This window comes from Pseudophryne corroboree, chromosome 10, assembly GCF_028390025.1.
Source record: "Pseudophryne corroboree isolate aPseCor3 chromosome 10, aPseCor3.hap2, whole genome shotgun sequence".
NCBI classification, from domain to species: domain Eukaryota; kingdom Metazoa; phylum Chordata; class Amphibia; order Anura; family Myobatrachidae; genus Pseudophryne; species Pseudophryne corroboree.
The window spans coordinates 156469129-156479468 of NC_086453.1; the positions used below are offsets into that span (position 1 = coordinate 156469129).

Sequence of the window (10340 nt, forward strand, 5' to 3'; positions counted from 1 at the left end):
TGCATACACACTTGCACGATGCAGGGTAAAACAGCACGATGCAAGATGCCATGCTGCAGCACGGCCAACCGAATTATATTGCATACAACCGCGGGAGCATGCAAATCGGGCATACACACTGAACGAATTGACTGACATGTCATTCTTATTTAGCCTGAAACTACATACTGGTCACAGATCGTTATAGTGTGTACCCACCCTTAAGGGCCCTACACACTGGGCAATTTTAGCGATTTTAACATCAACAATTTTTGCCTACACTCTGGACTATATTGATTTGGACATTATGACAGTACATACATCTATATCGTCCAAATTGACTTGCATGTATAAACGAGGATAGAACAGCGATGAACGAGTGCGGTGCCGCGCATCGTTGATGCATACACACAACGATATACGTTAATTTTTGAACGATATCGTTCATATCCAACATCGTTATCGTCAAGTGTGTAGGGCCCTTTAGGTGATAAGTGAAAGATGCAATCATCTTGACCAATCCGATTGTTCGGCACAAGCTTAAAGCCAGCAATGAGTCATTGCAATCTCTATGGCCATATTTTAATAAAAAGTCTGGTTGGATCACACACCTGGGGCTCCAAAATGTAGTTAGAAGTTGCAAACGACACACAGCGCGCATTTCTCAACATGCATGATAATCACATCAAATTTTATATGGTCAGCAGACAATCGTTGTTTCTGGAACACGCTGAAATCTCGGACCAAAATTAGCATGTGTGCAGTATAAATGAAACTATTTGAGGCATTGTAGAAATAGTAAATTATATGGTTTAATTTCTCCATAACTTGGACCACACAACTTCCTGACACTCAAATAGTTTTTAATATCACTGGATGTAAGACACCACAAACAAATACAGCATAATTTGCAGAACAGTACATTGCAAATGACAAGTGTTGATATCAATATTGTAGTCATCTTGGGGCCACAACTGATGTTATCCAGCCAAATGCCCAATATAGTCAGTGCGATCATTGGGGCGATTTGATTGCGAAGTGTTCCCAGCGCTATTCAATTCACCGCACTGATTTGGCCGACTAGCAGATTTCTGCTCACGCCCCTACGGGGATGCGAGCAGAAATCCAACAAAACTAGTGCTGTAATGCTGTTTTGTGCCTTTGCGCGGCTTACACAGCATCGCGGCAGGGCACTTATGTCGGAGAGGGCCCGCCCTCGCGCCTAAACACCCTGTGTAAGGCCATTCTCGGACAAAGCAGCTTGCTGAACTGAATAGCGCCGGGAGCTCCTTCGCGGTGCTATTCACTAAGCAAACAATTTAATCTAGCCCATTGTGTAGAAAACATTAAAGTAAAGCTTTAAAACAAAAAAAAGCAACTTATTTAGAAGTACATACATGTGGTATCCATACAGTATAGGGATATGTGATAAATGAGTGTTTTGTTCTGACTTCAATCCATTTTATACTCTCAGAAGCACCTGACCGGGGTCCTGATTTTGAGTTGAGAATAAAGTAAGAAAGAGTAAGTATGCACCTTGGTAAACCATGTTGCACTGCAAGTTGAGAAGAAATAAAATGCACATATTTAGATTCGAGAGAGGCGCTTCCAAACTGAAAGTGTAAAAATAAAGCGGTCCAATACTTGTAAGCATGGTGGGAATTATCCCCCACCGAGCTTCTCACAGAGGACTCCATCAGTACACCCTACTGTCCCTTACCTGAAGAGCTTACACTCTAAGTATGAGTAAGGAGCAGGCATGTGGCACAAAGAGCAGGTCAGAGGTGTTACCAAGTAGAATGTAGGACAGGGACAAGCTGTGTACACAGCTACAGATGGGATATTACTGCATTACTCCCAGAGAACATAAGCTAGGCCCCTCACAGTCAATGCTGCAGAAGGAGGTAACTGTGTACAAGTGGCTGCACGGGTCACCCAGAGGGATACCAGCAGGCAGGTGCCAGCTGATGGCCGGGGGAGGGGTCAGGGAGAGGGCTCTGCCCTAAACACACACTGCCCGGGGAGCAGGGTGCACAGGAAGACTCTTACCGGGCTACTCCCCGTTCCCCTGTCGCTTCTCCTCCTCCCGTCCTCGTTCGGGTTCCCCCCTGATCACAGCCACTCAAACACTCCCATCCTCCCGCAGAGAGAGCCACTAGCGCACCGGAAGTGCCCACAGCCCCGAATACACGGACGCGCCCAATCACACGCTGACGTTTCAGAGTACTTCCTGCTGTGCGTTGCCACAAATCATCAGACGAGAAAATGTGATTGACGGTTGGCAGCAACGCCCGCTCCCAAGTCTCTTGCTCCCGCCCTAACTTTTTGTTATTGTTTTTATTAGATAGTAATTTATTAGATAGATAATTGTAGATCAGTGGTTCTCAAACTCGGTCCTCAGGACCCCACACGGTTCACGTTTTCCATGTAACCCGGCAGCTGCACTGTGTGTCACCAACTGTCACATTTTAAAAATTTACAGGTGACCTGGAAAACATAAACCGTGTGGGGTCCTGAGGACCGAGTATGAGAACCTGTGTTGTAGATTATTGTTGTTGCATACAGTAGGTTTGCAGTGTCTCAGGGGCCAGGGCAGGCTTGGTGGGGAATGAGGGATGGACCGGTATCCGGACCTGAGCGAAAGGATTTCTGTTTGCAACCTCCAGCATTGTGCGTTGAGAGGATTTTATAAAAATAACGATGATGATAGTCTAATCTGTAAATCTTCAGGGTTTTCCTCAGCCTCAGGTTTGCCAGTACAAGAAATCTGCATTGTTATGGGGCAGATATGTTGATGCAGTGATACACGAAACCTTAACCACTCAACTGCAAATGTAAAAAAATAAAAACACTCAGAAATTGTCATGTATTTTATGCATTAATTAGGTCAAAAACATATACATACCCTCCAATATTTTACACATAAAAACCGGTACAAATTTGGAAAGAGGCCATGGCAACGGATAAACCTCTCCTATACTTTCAATGTAAATTTGGAGGGTAAAAAACTACAAAGCCCTTTTCTCTAAAGGGCCCTACACACTGGCCGACATGACTGCACGATATGAACGATCTCGTTCATTAATGAACGAGATAACGTTCATATCGTGCAGTGTGGAGGCTCCAGCGATGAACGATGCGCGGCCCCGCGCTCGTTCATCGCTGGTCCCCTGTCGGCTGTACATGCAGGCCAATTTGGACGATCTCATCCATATTTGCCTGCACTTCAATGCAGCCGGGTGACGGGGGGAGTGAAGAAACTTCACTCCCCTCGCCGCTGGGTCGGCCGTATCCGCCGTCGGGCAGCTCGGCGGCGGATTGGCCAGTGTGTAGGGCCTATAACGTCCTAGAGGATGCTGGGGTTCACATTAGTACCATGGGGTATAGACGGGTCCACCAGGAGCCATTGGCACTTTAAGAGTGTGGGCTGGCTCCTCCCTCTATGCCCCTCCTACCGGAGGAGCCGGTCACAGCTAGGGGAGTTCTACTGAGCTTTCCTGGAATAAGTTTATTTTTGAGTTTTTTATTTTAAAGGGAGGCTGCTGGCAACGGCCTCCCTGGAGTGTGGGACTAAGGGGGGGAGCAGTGTCCGCCCTGCGGGGTCTGAGCCACTGACTCCGCTGACTGGACACTGAGCTCCAGAGGGGCTGATCGGTCTCCGCAACAGGGGCACCGCTCACCCCAGCAGCATGCCGCCGACCCCTTACAGAGCTGAAGGATGTGGTGAGTTAGTCACCGACCCCCCTAGCAAGCGGGGGGCCGGTGTGAAGATGGCGGCAACAGGGGTGGGAGCGCAGTATTAACCGCGCTCCCGGATGGTAACCAGAGGCACACTGTGTGGCGCTGTGAGGGGCGCCCTGGGCCAGCGCTTACCCCTCACACTTGGTCAGCAAGCCTGTCGGACCCCAGGGATCCAGCCAGCACAACTCCTCAGACCAAAACTCAAACACAGTTGAGCGGGAAGAAAGCGCCGGGAAGGGGGCAGAGCTTCTCCTCAGAGCGGACCTGCAGCGTTCCAGCGCCATTTTCCTCCATGCTGCAAGCAGAAGGAAGATCATCATCCACTCCACAGCAGCTCCAGTTACTTTACCGGTACCAGGGGATTGTAGAAGGGGGAGAGGCTGAATTATTGACTGTGTGTCCTATTAAGGAGCACAAGTCAGCGCTGGTAAGAGGTGTCTCTTAGTTTAGAAAGCGCTGGTGTGGGTTGGCTCCAATCTCTTTCTCTCTCTCTTGCCATTCATGGGGGGGAAACTCTGTCTTACCCCATCCTGTGTGTGTGTGGTGTGTTTGGTGGTCACTAGCAGCAATGTCCAGGGATACAGTGTCATATGCTGCAGAGGATTTATCCTCCCAGGATGATCCCATTCCATGCAATCAGGTTAGCACTGGTTTAGCACAGATTCCAGCAAGAGAACCAGAGTGGTTTTCCTCTATCAGGACTTGGATTTCCCAGATTTCTGACAGGGTTACCAATAATGAGTCGGCAACCCAGGTCTCACAGTCCTCTATGGCTGTGTGGCCCTTGTCAGGTACCTCAGGTCACCCCGCTATATATTCCCACAAACGTGCGCTTGTGCAGGTAACACAAGACGACACGGATACCGATTCTGACACTATAGATGGTGACGGGGATGTGTTGCGGGGGTCCGCATCTCTTGCAAGGGGGTCGCAGCTGTTGATAGAGTTGATCAGGGATGTGTTAAATGTTAATGATACCACACCTGAGCAGGTTGAGGAGGCTTTCTTCACTGAAAACAAGAATGCTTTGCTAACCTTCCCTGCGTCAAAAGAGCTGAATGCTATATTTGAAAAGGCCTGGGTGAATCCTGAAAAGAAGTTTCAGATCCCTAAATGGGTTATGGTAGATTTTCCTTTCCCTGAGGAGGATAGGAAAAAGTGGGAAAACCCACCTATTGTTGACGCATCTGTATCCAGACTCTCGAAGAAGGTGGTTTTACCGGTACCAGGAACTACCGCTTTAAAGGAGCCGGCTGATAGAAAAATTGATAATACTCCGAAGTCAGTGTACACTGCTTCAGGGGCCATCTTACATCCCACTATTGCTAGTGCATGGTTTGCTAAGGCTATAGTGAAATGGTCGGCTGCCTTGATGGAGGATTTGGACACGATGGATAGGGATGACGTTGCATTGTACTTGTGTAACATTCATGATTCTGCAGGTTTCATGGTGGAATCTATGAAATACCTGGGTTCCATGGCTGCGGGAATTTCTTCCATGTCTGTTTCAGCTCATCGGGGACTGTGGCTCCGCCAGTGGTCGGCCGACGCGGAATCCAGAAAGAGTGTGGAGTCGCTACCCTATACAGGTTAAGCTCTCTTTGGGGAAGCCCTGGATGCGTGGATATCTACCGCTACTGCGGGTAAGTCTCCGTATCTTCCCTCAGCAGTTCCTGCTCCAAAGCGATCCTTCTCCTCAGCTTCGCAGCAGTCCTTTCGGCCCAACAAGACCAGAAAGGCCAAGTCTTCCGTTCCTTCTTCAGGGGAGGTAAGGTTAAGTCCAAGAAGCCTGCCGCTGCAGGTTCCCAAGAACAAAAGCCTGCTTCGGGTACCCCTAAGTCCTCCGCATAACGGTGGACGGGACGGCCCGGAGGTGGGACCCGTGGGGGCGAGACTCAGGCAGTTCAGTCATGTCTGGGTCTCCTCCGGCCTGGATCCCTGGGTGGTGGATATTGTCTCTCAGGGATACAGGCTGGAATTGCAAAGTCTTCCTCATCGGTTTTTCAAGTCGGGCTTGCCAACTCTGTTGGAGAAAAACGATTTACAGAAGACTCTTGTGTGGGTGCACTGTTATTTTGATTTGTTTATATGAAGATATTAAAACATAACTTTTATTATCTAATTACTTTAAGAAAAAATCCACACTTGTATAGTCCACCACAATTAATCAATAAGATATATTAGTACATACATGTGACTCAGCCCGCCAGCATCTCTAGGAGATGCTATATACAATTGAAGTGGCTGATTAGACTAGAAAGGTTAGAGCGAGTATAGGCAAAAGCCAATCAATTTGAAAATTTGGAAATGTTCTGGTTAGTCTATGCTGATAGACTTTAGGAGGGATGTAGATACTCTGGCTCTACACCCTAATCCTATCCAACCAGCACAAGCTCAGCTTGTGTTAATAAGACCTCCAGAGGTCAGTGATCTGGACTATTGTAAGGAGTATAGATCCTTGATTGTATTGACACTTGTCAGATCTGTAACATATCAAGGAAGAAGGTACTTAGGAGGAGTATTCTGAGTCAAATATAGGAATGAGCAAAAGAAATGATTGAAGGAAAATGTGGTGATCCTGCTGTTGGTTTATAGTCGAGAAGGTCATGAATTACAACACCGGGTATTCTCTGGGGGTCCCCCTCACAAATACTGACGCAGCCCACCACCGTTTTGCTTCCAAGATCGGACGAGATCGGGCTCTGTCGGTGGGGTATGGTAGTAATTTCTTGGGCCTACTATAGCCGACTTACCAATGAGAGTGCACCTAAGGAAGATTTGGGAGAGAGACAGAAAAGGTGGCGGATCTGCTGTCTACGTTAGGCACAGGATAAACCTGTGGATCATAGAGGAGAGTCCGCAGATATGTTAGAGTGGAAAGACAAAGAGAAAAAGGTAAAGAAGAGGAGAAAAGGACTGAATAGGGACTGTCAAAGTCAGAAAAATATCACGATGCACACTGCCATATTTGCACCTCACACAGGTCTGCGCTGCGCATGCGTGCGCTCTCCCGTGCGTGCGCATACTCGCTGTTGCGGGCACCCGCGGGCGCGCGGTATGTGCATTTACGGTAGAGTTCATGTGTTCGTAGCGTGCGACTCAATCGTTACATATTTTCACTATATAATGTATTTTGTAGACCATGGTCCCTTTGATAGATTCTGAAAGTTTGGTTAATGTAGAATGTTCATGAACAGAGAAATCCCCCTTTGTTTGATACGAAGGGTCAGACAGGAGTAATACAGTGGTGTTTAGTATCCATCGGAAGAGTATCTAATTAGCAATATTCCGGTGTTGGTTTGAAGCGGATTAATCGCTCGTGCGAATAGTTATGGACATAAGAAGTTTATGTCCATTTACTATTATTTGCACTTAATTATCCATGCGGCGGGAAACCCAGTTTCCCTCCCACCTGAGCTGTTGGAAATAGTCACAGCCCACCTGTATGAATCAACCTATGACCTTTTGTTATAATGCGAGGAGGAATTCCTGTGTCCAATGAACAATGAGATTGTAGGGACCATTGAATTGTATTGTGTGTGGGGCATAAATAGACAAGCCGATCACATCCAGCTCTCACTCTTCAACGGTTATCATTGCTGAAAATCGGGAGCTGGATGTCCAGAGGCGCATGCGATCGTTTCCTTTGTGCGTAAGTTTTCTCCGCAATCATATTGTCTTTCTTGTGGTTATGGGCCATTTCTCTCTCTCTTCTCTTTCTCTCGTATTCTCTTAAACGTAATAGTATTGTATTGTATTTCATGTGTAGTTATCTGGTTAGGTAGTCTATGTTATATTGTAGTGTATGACTTGTATTGTATTAATTCTTTTGCAAGTATAACATTCATAATATATATATTAGGCGTTGGACCCTAAGCACGGTATCTGTGTATTTCTTATAGTGTTAAGTATTCTCAGAGCGTCGGTGACGCTCAAACAGCTTTTAAGTTAATAAGGTTACACTGTGTTGCATCTACACCCTATCTCTACACAAAGGTTTTACAGCATAGTACATTGTTTATGGTTTAGATATAAAGGTTTAACATTGTGAGCGTCTGCGCCGCTCGTGATCTCCTCGTGGTCTCGAGCGTCCGCTACGCTGATAGCGTAGCATTACGGTAGTCGCTCACCTATAAGTGTGCCCGATACCAACAGCGTATTCTCGTGAGCGTCTGTATCGCTCGAGCAGCCCGCTCCCGATACAGCGCCCGTTACGCTATAGTGAACCATTACGTTAGTCGGCAGCCAATAGCGTGCCTGCCTGTGATCTCTTGGCCGTGAGCGAACGTGACGCTTGAGCGTCTCGACCACGGCTAAGCGATTGTTACACAACGAGCGTACCCTTACGGTACTCCATACGTAAATAGCGTACAGTGTTCTTAGACCTCATAAAGGGTTTTATATAAGATAAATATTTAGCTTTATCAATTGGCGGCTCGTCCTGTCCTTCACATATCTCTGCTAGGTAATTTCAGCAGACATTATCCATCAGCAAAGGGCGGGAGATCATATTCTTCGCAGTGCTGACGGGATAAGCGTCTGCTTCGCTTAGTAAAGGGTGCTGAAGGAATCCGGAACCGGAGGTAAGAACAACACACTAGTGTCTTTTAAAACTGTTTATTTCTGTCTTGCGTACACACGCACATATCTGCATTTCTTTTTCATTCATGTATTTTCATATATCACTCTCCTGTTTGCCATTTTATAATTGATAAAACGTGCTAAGAGAGATTTGTCGCTATTTCATAGTTAAAGTGTAAAAGTAATGCGTTAAGGGATACAGTGTAAAGCACACACAGCTCTACCTAAAGGTAAAAGGAGAGATTGGTGTGTTGCGCGGTAGACGATCGAGGATCATCTACATTGATAAACGTGTTAGTTGTGTTACGGTGGACATTGGTTTTGTGTACACGTGTCTCTAACAAAGGACTGAGACTCGCGTACGCAAAGGCCGACGCACGCAGCGTAAATTACGCAACGGAGCGTCTGGGTACGCCCACGTAACTCAAGTCACACGATAGTGTTGATTTTTAAATAGCGCAACAGGCGCGATAAGTAACGCAACAGGCGATAAGTAACGCAACAGGCGATAAATAGCGCATCAGGCGATAAGTAGTGCAAATCTATTTTAAATCCGAAATTTAAATTAACAGATCCTTCTCCAAATTTACAACACATCTGGTCTAAAGAAAAATTTCTGCGCAGAAATAGAAATAGAAACAAAAGTGTGTATGTGATGAGTGAGTGTTTTTAAGTTTTACAATTTTGGGGATTGAACCACAGAAATCATCGAGTTCTCGTGAAGGTACATACGTGTAAGTGACATACATGGTGGCTAGGGAGGCATCTCTGGTTAAACATATATAAAATTTGAGCATTAGAGTGTAGCAGACCAGGAGGTCATACTGTAACAGACCAGGAGGTCGCATAACAGACCAGGAGGTCCAGGTACAGCAGACAAGGAAGTCCGCTATAGAGACAAGGCACAACACCAAAGAAGGGTTGGTGCGACACCCATATAGGAAAATAAAGCTCAGGCTGAAGGAATTCGCAGCTGCTGAATGTCGATTCCACTGGTCGCTCCGTACATAAGATTAGTTGCTTATGTACTGAACGATTGTACCGCACGTAATTGTGTGCATTAGTTAGTAACCTGACCAGTACCATTTGTGTACAAACCCGGTCATAAACGCTATTTGTACATTCTAACGTGATTTGTGTAATTTTTTATTTTAACCAAAAAGGGAAATTCTCTGGTCACTCAGGAATTATCCGACAACCCCACCTTTACTGGAAAGGGTTAATGCTCTTCGGATCACACCCACATGTTCCAGTAAACTCAGGTTAATAGGGGCCCTGGGTCGAGTACGCCAGCACTATATCAGTGTGTGGGCATATTGGTCGGCGTGGGCGAGTGAGTGAGGTGCTCGGTAAACTTCACCGTCAACCTATCTTTGAATATTTTGGTTTTTTGTAAGGGTTCGCTGAAGACCCTGATATAAAGGTCAGAGGTAGAGCAAGCAACACCTGCAAATTATGGGGGCCAGTTGTTCAAGAAGGGGGCGATCAACCTCGGTTCGGGTTGATTCTGTAAACCGACCAGTCGGGTCGGCAAGGTACGTAATGTGTGAAAAATACGGAAGACACACACAAATTTTATGTGATGAATGGGAGAAAATGACTGTACATGACGGGCAGAAATTCCCAAGAGTAGGTAGCTTCAGCCCAGAAGTGTTAATGAATTTAAGGAGAAGGATATGTCTCATTAAATCAGCAAAGAGACGAATCCAACATTATGATTATTTGCAGCTATGGCAACAGGAGGGTGAAATACAGAGAGGATTGGCTCAGGCGGCGGGATCTGGCCCTATCAGAAAACTGATAGCCACGGCCCCGCCGCCACCATACATATCAGGAGAGAAATTGGTTGCGGAGAATGACGCATCAGGGGGTAACAAACAGGCACTTAGCAACTGTATAAATGTTAAGGATAATGTTGATAAGTTAACCCATGCAAGTATTAACCCGTGCAAGTTGTACCCTGTTTTGAACTTTCCCCAGGAGTGTGATCAGGAAGACGAATCGGCAACAATATCGGCGCTCTCTCTAGCAGCCACCAT

General features: G+C 46.4%; 1 protein-coding gene across 1 annotated transcript in view; it reads right to left on the reverse strand.

Annotated features, from left to right (window-relative positions):
- LOC134966282 (GTPase HRas) overlaps positions 1-2186 on the reverse strand; it is a 129849-nt gene extending 127663 nt beyond the window's left edge. Inside the window, exon 1 of the mRNA XM_063942894.1 lies at positions 2029-2186. The gene's annotated coding sequence lies outside the window, so the exon portion shown is untranslated. The remainder of the gene's footprint in view (positions 1-2028) is intronic.
- Between the last annotated feature and the right edge of the window lie 8154 nt (positions 2187-10340).